At 30.4% G+C, this 17,191-nt stretch overlaps 2 protein-coding genes across 4 annotated transcripts in view; one reads left to right on the forward strand and one right to left on the reverse strand.

Moving 5' to 3' along the window:
• Positions 1-17,191, forward strand: part of LOC115875498 (beta-alanine transporter) — a 934,216-nt gene that overhangs the window by 684,795 nt on the left and 232,230 nt on the right. The window lies entirely within an intron of this gene.
• The window catches only part of LOC115875507 (prolactin-releasing peptide receptor-like), a 329,200-nt gene that overhangs the window by 95,859 nt on the left and 216,150 nt on the right, over positions 1-17,191 (reverse strand). The gene's annotated exons all lie outside the window — the stretch shown is intronic.

A 17,191-nucleotide genomic window follows, 5' to 3' on the forward strand; every position in this document is an offset into this window, starting at 1 on the left:
AGTAAACAAAATATTTTGTTCTATTTAATATTTTTTCTTTGTTTTAAGTTTGGATTCTTCATTTTCCGAAGAATTCAAGAATTAGTTAATTAATATACCATTGTATTTACCACTGCTACATGACACACCCTAAATAAAAGTTTTTTAAAGAATGCCCAGCTAAAAATACTAGATATGGGTCGTTTTTGATCTATCTGTTATTTTACAACATTTATTTAGTTACCGTTTTTCAAATAAGTTCGAAATAGTCGAGTTATTGGTAATTAAACAAAATGATGTTTCGCCTAAATTTTGAGAACCACTAGATATGTTCTGAGTTTTCGTTCTTATAAATTTAATCCACAACCTATGTTGTGACATTATCAAGATATTATATTTTTAACTAAAAATTAAAAAAGAAATATTTTTTCCCAAAAATAGACGTGTTTCTGGGGTCGAAATATACCACCCCTAAAAATATTTGCTACTTATTTTAAACTCACCCTGTATATAGATATACATTTTACGTTTTCGTTTTCGAGTAAAACTTTTAGATTTTTTTTATTGTTTTAAATATGTACTTTCATTGTTTGAAGACAATTTGGAATATAGTATACCCAGTGAGCAAAGTTTTGTCACATTTAGGGAACATTAGGGAACAGTTACTTATCTGCGTTTTATTGCTCTTTATTAAGCACAAGAAGGGCCTGGTAACGTAACAACAATGTCACCTAGAACACATTTCCCTTAAAGAAATATCAATATATTATTCCCTTAAAGGAATATAATACAATCCTTGGCGCCCGGAGGCACGTATAGCCACCCATACTAAAATATGTTAATATCTCGAAAACTGCGACTTTGACTGATTTTGATGATATTACAAATTTTGTTGCAAATATTATTCCTGTTATCGACGCCTATGATCCTTATGATAGGCAGTCATTTTCACGCCGTGCCTGCACCCCGTGTCCGCTGATGTTTGCGAGTAGCGGAGTAGTAGGCTTTGGAAACAGTTGAATGTCAGAGATTATTGATTTCGGCCCAGAGAAGACATTGTTTTTGTCAAGCTAGTTAGAATTACATTTTAAATATCAATTTCTGTTAAATATATTAATCTCCCGATTACATCAGAAGTGGCGATGAGTTTAATCCAGCGTTCTTAGGCCGTAACGGCGTATTTCTGACTTACTGACGACTATTGACTTGACTTTGACCTTTGAGACTATCGTTTTGTAAAGGCGTCGCGTCGCGTCTGTTTCGAGCATCTATTCGGTTGTCTCAGATACGGGTACCCATCGACGTCGGATTTCGGATACCGTCGTCGGATCGGTGAAGCGCGAAAAGAAAACCGGAGGGATCATTCTGCTAGCTCTAGTGCTCGAAGGTAATAGCGAAAAAAATGCAGTGCTGGAAAGAAGCGTCATATCACCCCTACAAGTTACAGACTCCGGAAGATAACAGGAAAAGGTAGTGAGCCAACACATTATCTGAGCAAATCTCTTCTGAAAGGTATTTTAAAAATGGCTAGAAAAAAAAATCGAGATAAATTCTAAGGTAATTACGAGATAAATTCTAAGATAGTATTTTTATACAGTAAAAATTGTTGTCATGGAGACAGATTTCAGTTTAAAGCTGGTTTAAAGTAATTGTTCGGATTTCGGTGATATGAATCGCCTCGTGGTTCAAGAGGTCTCGAAGAGAGGGCGCTACCGTAGTCGGTTGATAAGGGTCGATTTTGCTTGCGAAAGAAGATGGCTGCGAACCTCAGCATAAACAGACAGATTTTTACGTAAAAAGTAAAATTTTATTGTTAAAATTAAAAGTTAAATAAATATCTATCTATGGTCCTCCTGAGGAATAAAATTTCTAGAGTTATGTGTTATTTAGTATATTAGTTATGTTGAATATGTGTTATTTTATTCTCATTAAACTTCTTGATCAAGCCGAAATGCGGAACAGTGGTTTTCAAACATGATTTTTATTTTTTTGTACGTTGAAATATTTTGTGGAGCTTTTTAATTAAAAATATTAAACAAAAGTCGAACAGTAATTTAATAATTTCATTGTTTATTAGGTAAATAAAAATATATCAAGTATATACAGGTATATTCAAGACATTTTATGTGGAAAGGTAAAAAAAAGTCTTTAAAAGTTTTTCAGTTTTTCAGAAGTACCTACTATCGATTGTTTCATAAATATATAATTTATATTTTTCATATATACATTTTTAATTATACCCCATTTTACTTATTACTTATTTTATTACTTTAAGTTTAGTTATAGATGTTATTAATATTTCAGCTATATTTTTAATTTACTGACACTTTCAACTTTAGGTAGTCTAGTATTGCTCTATCAGTAATATACTAGGTATTACATGAATGGTACTTGGTAATTATCTTTGGTGATTAGAAATACAAGAGAGAAATAGTAAGTAGATATGTAAAATTTAAAGTTAAACATTTGTGAAATCAAACGTTTATTAAGGCATAATATTTATTATAGACACCTCATAATCCTTCTAGTATACACGCATTTTCGATCTTATTTGAAAATTACGTAGTCTTTAAGAAAGTTATTTTGTTTTGTACCTATTTAGGTATGTAGTTGAATAAATACATGGTTGTAGAAAAGTTAAGTAGGTTCCGAACTTCAGGTTTTGCAAATTCACTTGAGAATTATATTAAAAATTCACATAATTTATAAGTATTATTAGTTTTTAAATTATTATAATATAATTTTAACCACCTCATTATATTTCAGAGTTTTTCAGTTTAATTCAGGTATTTCAAGAACTTTATTCTTCGTATACGCCATATTTAATAGCAAAATGTTATCGACGCCTATGATCCTTATGATAGGCAGTCATTTTCACGCCGTGCCTGCACCCCGTGTCCGCTGATGTTTGCGAGTAGCGGAGTAGTAGGCTTTGGAAACAGTTGAATGTCAGAGATTATTGATTTCGGCCCAGAGAAGACATTGTTTTTGTCAAGCTAGTTAGAATTACATTTTAAATATCAATTTCTGTTAAATATATTAATCTCCCGATTACATTCCTAATCTTAATTTGAAAACCGCGTTTCGCTAGCTACTGTAATTTTGGAGTTACGATTTTTTAAAATTTTTAACCCTCTCCCATACCCCCTTATCAACCCCCCACCCACATCAAAAACTAATGGCCAGATTCTCGGGTGCCACAGTATTTTTGTGCCAAATTTGGTTAAAATCGGTTCAGCAGTTTTTGAGTTATCGTGTTACAGACGGACAGACGGACAGACAGACAAACAGACAGACAGACACCATGAAAATATTTTGTATTTAGGTCATTTATGACCCAAGTAACTCATTTTGAGCGAAATTAAAAAAACTTTTTTTTTGCCGATCCTAATAGCCTACCATACCTATTGGTATGGTCGGCTAAAAAGTTAGGAATTTTGTTTAAGTGCAAACCTATAGTATGTATTAGGATGTATTTCAGGAAAATATTTTAACTTCTACAGTGTGGTCCAAAAGTGTGTTAGTGGATCGAGATATTTTTTTTAAACTTTACATAATCCTAAGACTTCCTTATCACTTTACATAATCCTAAGATATTATTAAATATGTTTATACAGTTTCAAATATATTAATAAATAAATAAAAAAACAATTATTATTTTCTACCTTTTTTAAAAAATTATTAAAAATACTGGAAATGTCCTAAAATCAAAACTATATTACGTATTTACTGTAGTGGGTCTGTACTTACTTTGACACAAATATCGTAATTTGAAAATGTGTTTGTAATTTGTTCAAATGAACGAATCGTAAAAGACGATTCATTATGAGAAATTGAATCGCTTGATTCGATTCACTTAAAAAAACCGTAATGCCCATCACTATGATATACACTAGGGTGCACCAAAAAAAATATAATTTTTTTATTTAAGTATATGTATTGATTTTTACAAAACGCTGATTTGTTAGAACGCAATAAAATTCCAAGAAAAAAAAAGTTTCCCCCTGTTATTTAAGTGGAAAATAGAAAATCACGATGATGCACCTCTTAATATTAATATTAAAACCCCAACCTTTACCAGAATTTTTTCTCATCATCCTGAACGATATTTTTACGGTAACTAAAAAGAAAAAAAAATTTTTTTGATGCACCTTAATACACACTGTATATCAAATCATATTTAATGTAATTTTTAAATATTTTTTTAGTCTAATCCAAAATTTATTATTCTTTTTATGAAATAATAAAAATCAAAAGCATTCACTGTTACTGCGCGCTCCCTACCAATTCCCTCCGGGCAAATACGAAATTTATAAGCACGAAGGAACAGGGATAAAGGAGAATAAATTCACTTAAAGAGTGTATCGCGGCGCCATCTGCTCTTTTTTCTATCGTCTAAAATAAATTTCAAAGCTGTCAGAAGGGATATCTTAATAGGTTCTAAAGAGGTCCCTTTTATCTGTTATGGGAAGGGCGTTTTTTGTGGTTTCTATTGGGCTATTCGAAAGAACTATAGGTTTTTTGGTAATCTATTGTTTTCTTTGATAGTGGAAAATTCAATAATGGGCGTTTTGATAAAAAGAGCGAGTTAAACAAGTTAAAACCTAGAAACTAAAAGAATTTCAGTGATACTTCTGACCGAAACGTTGTATAAGAAAAATAAATAAAGACAATGGAAATTCTTTTCATTTCAATACTGAATCGTTGTCTACCACATTCAAAGTAAAGTTAAAATCTACATACAGGGCAATCCGTCAGTCCGAGGAAGTCCAATATCGTCGTTGTTGACGGAAATATAAAAAAAAAGTTACGTGTATTTTGGTTTATTCAGGATTTCTACAAAATGTAATAATAAAGTTGTGTTTTTTTTAATTGCAGCCCTATTTGTTAGGGGTAGTAGCAATAATTAAATACAGTAAAAAATTTAAATTAAATTTTCTCTATTGCGACCGTGGAGAAAATTCACTTGGTGGTCTGGATTTTCTATTTTGATTGGTATTATTAACTTATTTTTTGAGAATTTTATTTTATACCACTTTTTATATTATTTAAAACTTCTTCCTGGGAGGGTTAATTACCCCCATTACCCCTCCCGTATTTGCGCCCCTGGCATATAGTACACTATTTTTATTTAAAGCACTATGCGGTGTTGCCATACTATTTATTATCTACTGAAACTTTGGTTAAAAATGGTGGTGGTCGTCCTTTTTAATCTGTCGCCCCATCAGTGACCTGTTAGTACCAGATCCTGGCCAGATGGTATCGAAGGCATTCTTTTCTCAATTGTTGTTGTCGACGATTCCGCCGAATTATTCAGTAATATACAGTATGTCCCCGGATTGTCTTTACAAGAGAAAACACTTTTTTATTACTGTTATTTTGAGAAAAATGTATTTTTTATAAAAAAAAATTCTTGTTCTGAAATAATACATTCCCTTTATACCTTTCCAATTATCCATACCATTTTAAAGGAAATTTAAAAAAAAAAAACATGAAAATATAGTAGAATTTTTCCTAAGTCCTAAAAATTAAAACGCGTTTCTATGGTAATATAATTTCATTTTCATTCTTTTATAGATTGTTATCAATAGATTTTTAGTTAAAGTCATATTTTTTGCTGTTTTAAAATATTAAAAAAGCACAAAATTTATTTAGTTCAATGCTACGGAAAGGGTGATAATAGTTATTGGAAAATATCATACTTTAACAACACCAAAAAATATGACGTTAATCAAAATTAATAATAACCATCTATCAAAGAATGAAATCGAAATCTTTTGATTTTTAGGGCTTAGCTAAAACGGCATGGAAATTTGTAATAATATAAAAAGGATTAACCATTTTAGAACAAGCAAAAATTTTTATTTTTTTTCTCAAAATATCAATAATAAAAAAGTTTTTTCTCTTGTAAGAACAATCCGGGGACATACTGTAGTTCTACTTAATATTAACCATTTGATCTTCTTTTTGAATTGTATAAATTTCAATTTTTTTACATCCTCTGCTAAAAGTGCTAAACTACTAAATGTTTGAATTCTTTTTGTTTATGTTATACAAAAACAATTTGTGTTTAATTTCATATTTGTTTTATAGTATTGTTTTTTATTTTGTACTTTTTTTGATTAATGAAACATATTTTTATTATTAATTTCTAATCTATAATAGAAATATAGATCAATCATATAGTAATATAAATAATATCATCTTGTTAAACGAGTTTCAATTTTCATAGCTGTAAATAATAGTCTAAGAGCTAGCAGCGTATTTTAAGACATCTGGCTCTTTGATATATCTTTTACTATGCTCTCTGGAACAGCATGCGGCCCGTCTGGCTGCCGATACCCGTTGCGTTCACTACTGCGCATCGGAAGAAGATCCTATATTTTTTATTAATTTAGTCCTATAAATTCTACTATTGAATATAAATCGAACATGTCTCCATAGCGCAGTGCGTAGAGTTTTTATTAAATAATTTTGGTAATTAAAAAAAAACAAATATTTAATACTTTACTATCAGAATATAAATGAAAATAAAATAAAAAAGTCTTTGCCCTAACCCGGATTTGAACTTGAATCATCGGTTCGTGGTCGGAAGCTCTACGCACTGCGCTATGGAGACATGTTCGATTTATATTCAATACTAGAATTTAAAGGACTAATAAAAATATAGGATCTTCTTTCAATGCGCAGTAGGGAACGCAACGTTTACCGGCAGCCAGACGGGCCGCATGCTGTTCTAGAGAGCATAGTAAAATATATATCAAAGAGCCAGACGTCTTAAAATACTTGTTTTTCCGATGTTGCTAGCTCTCGTGCTATAAACATAATCTTAAAAAAATACAAAGCACAATATTTGTAGATAATATAAAAATAAAAATAAGTACCTAAAAAACTATTCTAAAACTAATTAAGAAAGTTTCCTCTCTCTCTGTTCTATTTCTGTTTTGAGAAAGTATATCCGACAGACACTAATTTCTATGTCGCCCGAAATTACATCACAAATCATCCCCACAACGTAAAACAGCTACTTAATAATCCAATTATCCTTTATTATCATTACTAAGATAAGGAAATCATCTCTTCTCCTAAATTTAAGAACACCCCGATCTAGGACTTTAATAATATTCCCTTAATCTTTTGGACCGTGGAACATTCTCTGGAATTATAAAATGGCTGGGTAAACACAATTAACAGATCCGGTTCCAGAGCTCTCCCCCTTTTCTGCAAGGGCGTTAAATAATCTTCTGTTAAAACCGAAAACAAAAGCTATTAATTTCGGCTGTAATTGCTTCTGAATTTGAGTTTGATGCAAACCAGCACCCTAGCTTGAGTTGATTTGAAGAATTTCTCGATATAATTTTGGCCTGGTAGTTTTATCGATCGTATTCTCCAGACATCTGTAAATAACAATGCCATAACATATTTTTGTTTCAAACGTCAAAAAATTATTAATATCTGTGACTTGATCATTGTCTGGAAACTTAAGTTTCATTCAGAACCTCGCAATTAGTGGAAAAAAACTAGTGGTTTCAATTAAACTTTATACTTTTTAGTTTACTATCATTCACAATGTTTAAAAAACACAATATAATAACTTTTGATTTCTAACCACAATTTCTCTTGATGGAAGATAATCAAAGGTCAAAATGAGGCAAAAATTTTGAAGTATAATTAGTAGAAAAGTTAAAATTTTGATAACCTTTTCTACTAATTAAAAATGTCTACCACTAATTTTGACGTTCCGAATGCTTACATTGAAATTAAAGAAACAAACTTCTACACTAATTGAAACCACTAATTTATTCCACTAATTTGTCTAGTTAAATTTTAAAGCTTTATCTAGTTAAATTTTGACAAAATAATTTAGTATTAACTAAGAACACGATATGTCGCTAGTGTAAGCAAAATAATTTTTAGAGATTATTAGCTTATTTGGTTGCCTAAAAATCTCGCTAAAAATACATATAGTGTCCTTTGTATTTTGTATCATAATGTATTTGACATAATTCTCGACTTGTCAATGAGATATAGTAAAAAAATAGTTTTATTAAATTTGGACCTGCGCCTGCGTCGAGAAAATACTGGTTTGTTTTTGAATTAAAAACACAATTGACTTCTATGGATATACAGGGTGTCCCAGAAATAAGTGCAAATATTTTAAGGGGTGGTAGATCTCGATAAAAGAAACATATTTTCTCTTTATCGTTTTTCAAATAAGTCCAAAATAACGGAGTTATTTTACTTTGAAAATTTCCAAAAAAAAATATTTTTTGCTAAAATTTTGAAAACCACTGGTTTTCTGGATTTTTTTTCTTGCAAATTTAATCTAATACCTATGTTGCCATATTATCAAGAAATTATGTTTTTTAACTAAAAACTAAAAAAAATTCCAAAATTTTTTTAAAAAATTTCGAATTTTCAAATTTTTTTTTCGCCAAAAAAACCTCATAGGCGTGTTTCTGGGGTTGAACTATACTCCGAGTTAAAATATTTGCACTTATTTCTGGGACACCCTGTATAAACGCCTTTAATATAGGTAAAGTTTTTAAATTGTTTTATTTATCATATTAATTAAAAAATAAATTCTTTGAATCCAAATATAAATATAAAATAAATTCATTGAATTGAAATATAAATTAAAAAAAACATTTAGAGCAAAAAGGGCGAAGGCGTTGGTTTAAACGTAGTCTTGACTAAGGACACGGAGGGACTTTGATCCAAAATTTTTCTATTAAGTTTCATTTCTCTTTTAATAGATAGCTATTTTCTTTTATCTATGGACGTGATTGACAATATACACATAGATAAAGGAAATAAATTTAGATTGGAATGCCCGTGAAAATTTTAGGTCGCGAAATTATTTTGGGTCGCGACCGTTGTACGCGATCTGGCGCTGCTATAGCGGTTGCTAAGAACAACCGCAAACAAAAACAGAAATAATTTTCAATTGTCCATATCTTTTGTCAGAGTTAGAATCTTTAAAAACTATAAAATCTTTCAAAATCTAAACCGCTCTCATTGAAAAAATTCCGAAAAGTGTTTAAAACGTCCATTTTCAAAGGAATTATTGCTATCTTGTGAGTTTAATTTAAGTTTTATTTACTCAAACCCGTGATAATTGTGAAAAAGTGGCATTAAAAACTTAAAAAGCTGTGCTGTGAACTGTGAACTGCCAAAACCATCGTGGATCGTGGTATAACCTCGGTTTCCAATGTTTCATAGGTATTTCGTACATGTCCTTATATAAAATAAAGTTTCTTGTATGCAACACACTGTATTTTATTTATAAAATTAAAACAAAATAATAACAAATTTGAATAAATAATATTTGGTTAGGTTGTTGTTACGTTGTTCCGGAAAAGCTTTGGGTCGCGACCGTTGGAAGAATAGCGCCAAATAGTGTTTACATTGTACTTATGGGCACTTTCCAATTTAAACTTGTTTCATTTATCTATGAATATACAAAAGTCATTTTAACGCCTAAAACGCCTAACGACCCAAAAGTAAAGCACTTTTACGTCTAACAACAAAAGTACCAAAATATATTATTTAAACTGACATAAAGTGTCAAATTCAACGAGCCTAACCATAGTTTCTCGATATATTATTATATCTATAAGGTATTTTAAATCTGTTTATATTATTTGGAACGTTTGAAATTATTTAAAAATTATTTGTGGCGCTTAAAAAAATAGCATGTTCTATTCGGAGTAAAAATGACTTTTTGTGTCTCGTACGTACAAATACAACAACAATGTCTCGTACGTACAATACAAATTCAACGAGCGTAACCATAGTTTCTCGATATATTATTATATCTATAAGGTATTTTAAATCTTTTTATATTATTTGGAAGGTTTGAAATTGTTTAAAAATTATTTGTGGCGCTTAAAAAAATAGCATGTTCTATTCGGAGTAAAAATGACTTTTTGTGTCTCGTACATACAAACGAACAGCCTCGCCACAAAAATATAATTTGCCTACTCCAAATAAAACAACATACTATTTTGGAAACAGATCTGTATGTTTGGATACGTTCTATCCTCTTTAAATTCTTTCAACAATTAGTGCTAATTTTTCTTTTATGCCAATTTTTAGTAAATGACATCTGGAGATTGACCTCGCCAAAATTATCATCGATTGTCATTTCTCAGCAGTGTTTGAGGCCGTTTTTTTTTCGACCATGCGTATTTTTCCGTTGTAACACAAAAAAATCAAGCGAGAGCTATTTTTTAGGAAGGAAGGAAGTGCCAGTGGGCTATATACGAACAATAAATAAAAATACGTGGAAGTCCATGGAGGGGAAAAGCTGACCGGGATTTTCTCGTAAATTAAATGCGTATCTGACAGCGGTCCCTGCCCACAATCTGGGCAAAATCGAACGGAATTCGAGGGAAAAGTTCGCTTTAAATCCGGAAAATACCTCGGCCGTTCAGTCTGATAGAAATATAATCAACTCTACTTGGACCATTGTGAATTTAAAAATGTTCTCTGATTGACATTGTCACAATGTTTTGGTTAAATGTATCACAGAAGTTTACCCTCAAGCTTCATTCAGAACCTCGAAATTAGTGGATTAAATTAGTGGTTTCAATTAGCGTAATTAGGTAATCGAGGGCGCGATTTTTAAATTCATTGTTACCACCCATGGATATATTCGGCGCCGGTCTGACTAACTGGAATTTAAATTTCCCGCTGGGGATTCAGGTGGTAGCTCTGCTGTAAAAAATGTCAAGTTGTCACATTTCTTTAATTATTTCCTGACATATAGTATACATTTAGTTTTGTATCATGAGTTTTTAAAAATGTTTACTAACAGACCTTGCAGTCGAACATTGTTCTTTTTAGAAACTCTTTTAGTACAAAGTGCACAAAATAGCTTAACAGCCAATGCACAAAACTCATCGCAACCTTATTAGAATATTTTGAACGGGAAAGCGCTAGTAATGTCCCTTAAGTGCTGTTAAGGAGGTGAGTTTTGGTTCATATAAATAATAACTGTTTATATATTTATAATTTAATTAATTTCTTTCCTAAAATATTTTGATATACATATAAAAGTGGGCAACGCTGTGCCGGTCAAGCTTAATCACGTGACTAAAAGTTTAATTGGCCTGAAGTATAATAACATAGTAAAACCATATTTTTGTAACTCTACTCATAAACGAGAAACCCTGTAAAACACATGAAAATGGGAATGTTTAATATTAACACATAAATGGGGTAGAACACTAGAGCAACAGGTAATAAGCAATACGCAACTAGCAACACGCGATATTATCGCTTATTTTTTCGCTTTCTGTATCCTGTATCCTAGTACAAATATGAAAATAAATGAACATAATTAAACAGGCTATGAACCACGTTTTTTCGCTAATATTTAGGAATTTATGTAATGCTTGTTATTGAAATGTTGGGAAAATAAAGACACTAATACGAAATATCAATTTTTTCGAAATATTTAGTTTCTGTTTGATTTATGTAAAAAGCAATTGTATTGGCAATCCACAGAAATATAATTTTCAGATTAAATTATTCTTGCATTTATTTAAATTTGTTGTATGGCGATAACTAAATAATTTTTTAGTTTGTGTGGCGATATCAAAATAAGTAATTTCTTAATTTGTAATAATGCAGTTGGAATAGATTGGGACTGGATTAATTTTGGCATTATCTTTCTCGGCGTCGCGTCGGCTGGTAAAAGGTATTAAGGTTGATTCTCAGTATACCTTCCATATCAGACCCCTTCGGTTTTCCTTCCGTTTACATAAAATATTATATCATGTTAATGAATAGGATAATGCACACTATCCGTTCCGTTTCCCTTCCGTTCCATATCCTTTCCTTCCGTATTTTTTGGCGGGCGGACTGAGGCTTATTGAAAGCAAAGTTGTCAAGTTCTTACATTTGTACCAGCTCTGTTAAAATTTTGCTGATATTTATTTATTCTTTTACCTCATAATTAAATCTATTACCTTTTTCAAAAACTACAAATTTTTAAAATAAAACTTTCGTAATGATATAAATTGTACAATAAAAAGTATGGAACTGATACGGAACGGAAGCTTACGTATAGCGTCAATACAATAAAAAAATACGGAACGGATATAGAATGAAAACGGAAGGTATAGTGAGAATCAACCTTAAAGAGTCTCACTACTTTCAGTTGACTTCGGAAATACTCTACACAAATCTGGTTATACTTAATGTTATTTTCTGTGTAAAAGATGGTCATGCAGAAGAGCTTCAGACAGTCCCGGAATAAAATTGATTTTATTATCAGTTTATTTGATGATAGATTACATTTTTTCATGGTTTAGATTCATGGATTAGCAATGTTCTCCTTTACTAAGGTCGCTGTATTTTTATTACATAGAAAAAATATCTACAGGCAAAAATACAGCATTGTCAAATTAATAATGGATTTACCTGTTCAGCTTAATAATTATATTCGCTCAGTCGCAAAGTAGAAAATTTAATTGATAACGTGAAAGCTTTGAAAAATCTAATTTTAATTTCAATATCTCTTTTTAAAAAATGCCGGTCCGCATATGCCCAGTCATAACTAAACAGATTAAAGCTGCCCGTTATAAATCTCGATCGGAAGCAGATTATAAAAGTTCGTAACTTGGATGGAAAAAACTGGCAGCAATATTATGTTTGCAACTCATGTAATCGCCAACTAATTTTTGACAAAAACGTGACTGAGAATCAGATCGAATAAAAAGAGACCGTAAAAAGAAAAAATAAAGAAGATTTGATGTATAAAATTCTTGGGATAACAATATCTAATCGGATTTGGATGTTTCGTTTGGAGGGATATCTGTTATAACGCTGTATATAATCGACTACAAATATTTTGATACAAAAAAAAATATCCGTTTGGTATAAAAGTTTTTTTTTTACTTTAGCCAAGGTGTTAATATAATTTTATATACAGGGTGGTCCGAACTGTATTCCGGAAACTTAGGCAGCATATTTTGCAGATAAATGTAAGTAAAAAAGTTCGTATAAATATATGTCCTAAAATGCTTAGTTTCGGAGATACAGAGTGTAATAGTGACATTTTTATTTCGATTTTTTAGAAATAATTTCTGAAGTACCGTCGATTATTTTTGCTTTAGATCGAAATTGAAGTCTGGGTGTTTTTTACATGATTAATTTCAATATGACTCCTACTTGTACAGGGCGCATAACCTACATATTTTTAACTGGTTTGAAGAGTAATACCTTTTTGTCCTTACCTTCATAAAACTACCGAGTAAAAAAATATACATTTACGACGTTTTTTACGTAAAAAAGGTATCTTGGTAAAAATCGCTACGGGTAATGGTTCTCGAGATATTTAGAATCGAAATTATCAATACCTGTCATCATTGACATAAATTAAACATGTTGACTGAATTATCATTAGACTGAAGTCATAAATTTGAAATGTTTTTGTGGCAAAAGTTCAACAGAAACTGTTTTTTCATCATTTTTTCGCAGACAAATTTAGGATTAATTTAAAGAAATATAATTTTTCCAAATTTATTATTCCTGTTAAGGGCCCCATTCACGTTGAGATCGGTATTGATACGTGTATCGCGACAAGAAGCGATACATGTATCTGAGATTTGTATCCATGTTTCAAAGATTCCTACACGTTGAGACGGAATCAAGGAACATCAGTGTTCAGATTGAAAACCAAAATGGTGCTGCCTGCCATGCCCGTGCTTGTAGCAGTGGCAGTTGTATTATCAGGCATTTCAAAATAGAAAAAAAGACGAAAAAGAATATGGGTTAAAAATGGTTTCGTGAGAGAAACAAATACACAGTTAATTATTAATTATTTAATAATTATTAATTATTACTTATTTTTTATTATTTGAATATTCTTTGCATTTTGAGTTCCACAAACACGGATATAATTTATATAAATTCAGAAATTCCTCCCAAAACTCACCCACATGATCTTCCATGTTGGAAACGAGTGGAAACGACACTGTTTATATTTTTGTATCGCGATACATAATAACATCAACATACACGTTGCGACAAGTATCAGTTGCATGCGTTTAGTATCGAAGTTTCACTACATTGATACAGACGGCGATACCATCCGATACCGATACAGCGATACTGAGACAGTACACTGTGAGATTTGTGTCAATAATGACATGTATTGACTATTTCCGTTCTAAATATCTTGAGAATGGGTACTCTTAGCACTTTTACCAAGAGACGTAAAAATGTAAAAAATCACGGAATTTTACATTTTTCACTCAGTAGTTCACACATACGGAGGGAAAGTTATCACTCTTCAAAACAATTAAAGTCCTCATGTCAAAAAACTGAAATAAAAACGTTATACTTATTTTTAAATCTAAATGAGTGTGATTTAAAAGTAAACATAATTAAATAGACTATGATTCGCATATTCTATAAAAAATGTATATGTTACGGTTAAAGTCCGATATCCGGTAAATGTCGACATTAGCAGGTTAATGTTTGGGTTTTATTTTGTTTTTTGTTGTTTTGTTTTGTGTTATTCTCAAGATTAACCGGGTAATGTCGACATTAACTGGATATCGGACCATAACCGTAACATATACATAGAATATTATTCTAATTTTGCAAATACTAATTCTCTTGATACTTTTTAAAAAATTTAAATTAATTTAGAAGTTAATCAGTTGAAATGTTATGTGCTCTTTTTTATTCGCACAAATTTAGCACAACAAAATGATCTCAGTAGGTAGATCCCAACCCATTAATTTTCTGCAGAGAAAAAAACATTTTGTTATTAAATTTTAGTAGCATTTTTTAATAACTGCTATATAATTTGTAACTGAAAACAAAAATAAATATTTATTTAAGAAACAAAGCCTTTTAAATGTATTATTTCGTTTTATATAAAAAATGCTTTGTCGAATCCCGACGGCCTGAGTTTGTAATTATTCGAGATTTAAATACAAAGCACAAACATAAAACGAATCTAGAGCAGAGACTCGTTTTTAGTATTATTTATATTACATTTTAAATAAATATGTAATTAGAGTCAAATATTTGCGGTAATTATTATGAAATTATTTTAATTAAAAATATGAGTTAGATATTTTGATGCTTCGTAATTCAACTCGAGCTATATATTATTTGCTTTGCATTCGTTAAAACTAATATAATATTTTAGGGGAAATGTAATAGTAAAATAAATAATATTTTTGGAATAAATCAGTTTATTTGCGTAATTTAAAATTTATTATTTAATTTCTTTCACATCTACATATATCTTTCAAATTACGAGTATTACAAAATATTTTCATAGAGTATAATTTTTATTATATTGTAAAATATGCATTTTGACATTTATATTATATTTGTTGATACTAACATTTGTATCTACAATTTATTGGTTGCGGATACTATAATTTTTTTTGTCATACCGTGCTGGCAACTTTTACTTTTCGATCGGTACTTACATGTGTGGAAGTAAATCGCATAGGGATCTTATTAAGTCGGAGTGAGAGAAATGCGACGGTGTACTGTTGCGGAGGTGCCGGTTTGCCTTTCCCTATTAAGTAAAGTAAAATCGATCACAAAGTAAGAAACGATCACAAACCGCTTATTTTTAAAATACTTTTTGAAAAGATAACTAAATAAAATCATTAGATATGTTTCTGAGCATCTGAAATGGAATTATAAGGATATTGTTATGGTATCGTAGTTGTATTTTTAATAACGAAAAAACGTCAGTAATCGCGATGATTTAAAAACTCAAATTTTTAACACATAACACGCCATAACTTACGAACCACTTTAGAAACTTTTTTTTATTTTGAAGATCGGATCTTTTACAATATGTTTAAATAAGAAAAATTTGACAAGGTTGCTCTTTTCCATTCAAAAATTTTAAATAATTTTCAGCAATCGTGTAACTTCTTTATTTATAAAGATTTTCACATACTGTCTGCGAAGAAAATATAGCAGAAATATTAAAAAAGTTTTTGAAAAAAAACTACAATCAGTTATTTCTAATAGATTTCGATATATTGATTTTTGAATTCAGAGTTCTAATAGCGCAATCACTGTCGAACACCAACTCAATTCCACTTATTTTTACCAAAAATGCAAGAGTTTCTAACTTGCACTTAAATTTTTTTAAGCTATAAGGAAAATTTCGTACAGCAAACTTTCATTCCCTATTCTACTCCCTAAGGGTATAAATTTCATAAATTCGCTTTATCTTTGTGCCAATTTTTATGTGTATAATCCAGAGGTCACCAAGGTTTATAATAATTTTTACTAACTTTACCCATTAGGTTGATGAATTTCAAAAATTTCTTCTAATTCTTTTTGTAGGATTTCATTCTTCTAGACCAAATAGTAAGGAATTTTCATACAACAAACTGTTCCGACATAATTTTACTCTCTAAGAGGATGAATTTCCTAAAATCGCTTTGTGTAGCTAATTCACTAATGTCGTTTAAACGAACCTTTGTGCTAATATTTGTGTATCTAAAGCTGGCGGTATGAACTCACTCCCAAAATACCTAAAAACTTAATATATAATCTAACTGACACACCACTGACAATGACAAATAATTTATTTCTGGAGGTATTGTGTGTAGGTTTTCTTATTTAAACATATTGTAAAAGATCGGATCTTTTACAATATGTTTAAATAAGAAAAATTTGACTAGGTTGCTCTTTTCCATTCAAAAATTTTAAATAATTTTCAGCAGTCGTGTAATTTTCACATACTGTCTGCGAAGAAAATATAGCAGAAATATTAAAAAAGTTTTTGAAAAAAAACTACAATTAGTTATTTCTAATAGATTTCGATATATTGATTTTTGAATTCAGAGTTCTAATAGCGCAATCACTGTCGAACACCAACTCAATTCCACTTATTTTTACCAAAAATGCAAGAGTTTCTAACTTGCACTTAAATTTTTTTAAGCTAGAGGGAAAATTACAATGACTCGTTAATAAATAAACAAATAAAATATCACGAGACGTAATTAAATCGCGAAGCATGATGTACACCTTTCCCTAGAACTGTAAGTGCTGACAGAGGTACTGATTGGGTCGACCGGTCAACTGCGACAAATCTGCTATATCCCCTTCCACGTTTCTTAGCAATGTGTACAGTTTTTCGGTTTATTTCATGCGTTTGGCAACGTGTTTACTGTTCTCTCTTTGTTCAGTACGTTATAAACGCATGTAACTC

Source organism: Sitophilus oryzae, unplaced genomic scaffold (assembly GCF_002938485.1).
Source record: "Sitophilus oryzae breed Bouriz unplaced genomic scaffold, Soryzae_2.0 scaffold_1389_pilon_pilon, whole genome shotgun sequence".
Taxonomy (NCBI): Eukaryota; Metazoa; Arthropoda; class Insecta; order Coleoptera; family Curculionidae; genus Sitophilus; species Sitophilus oryzae.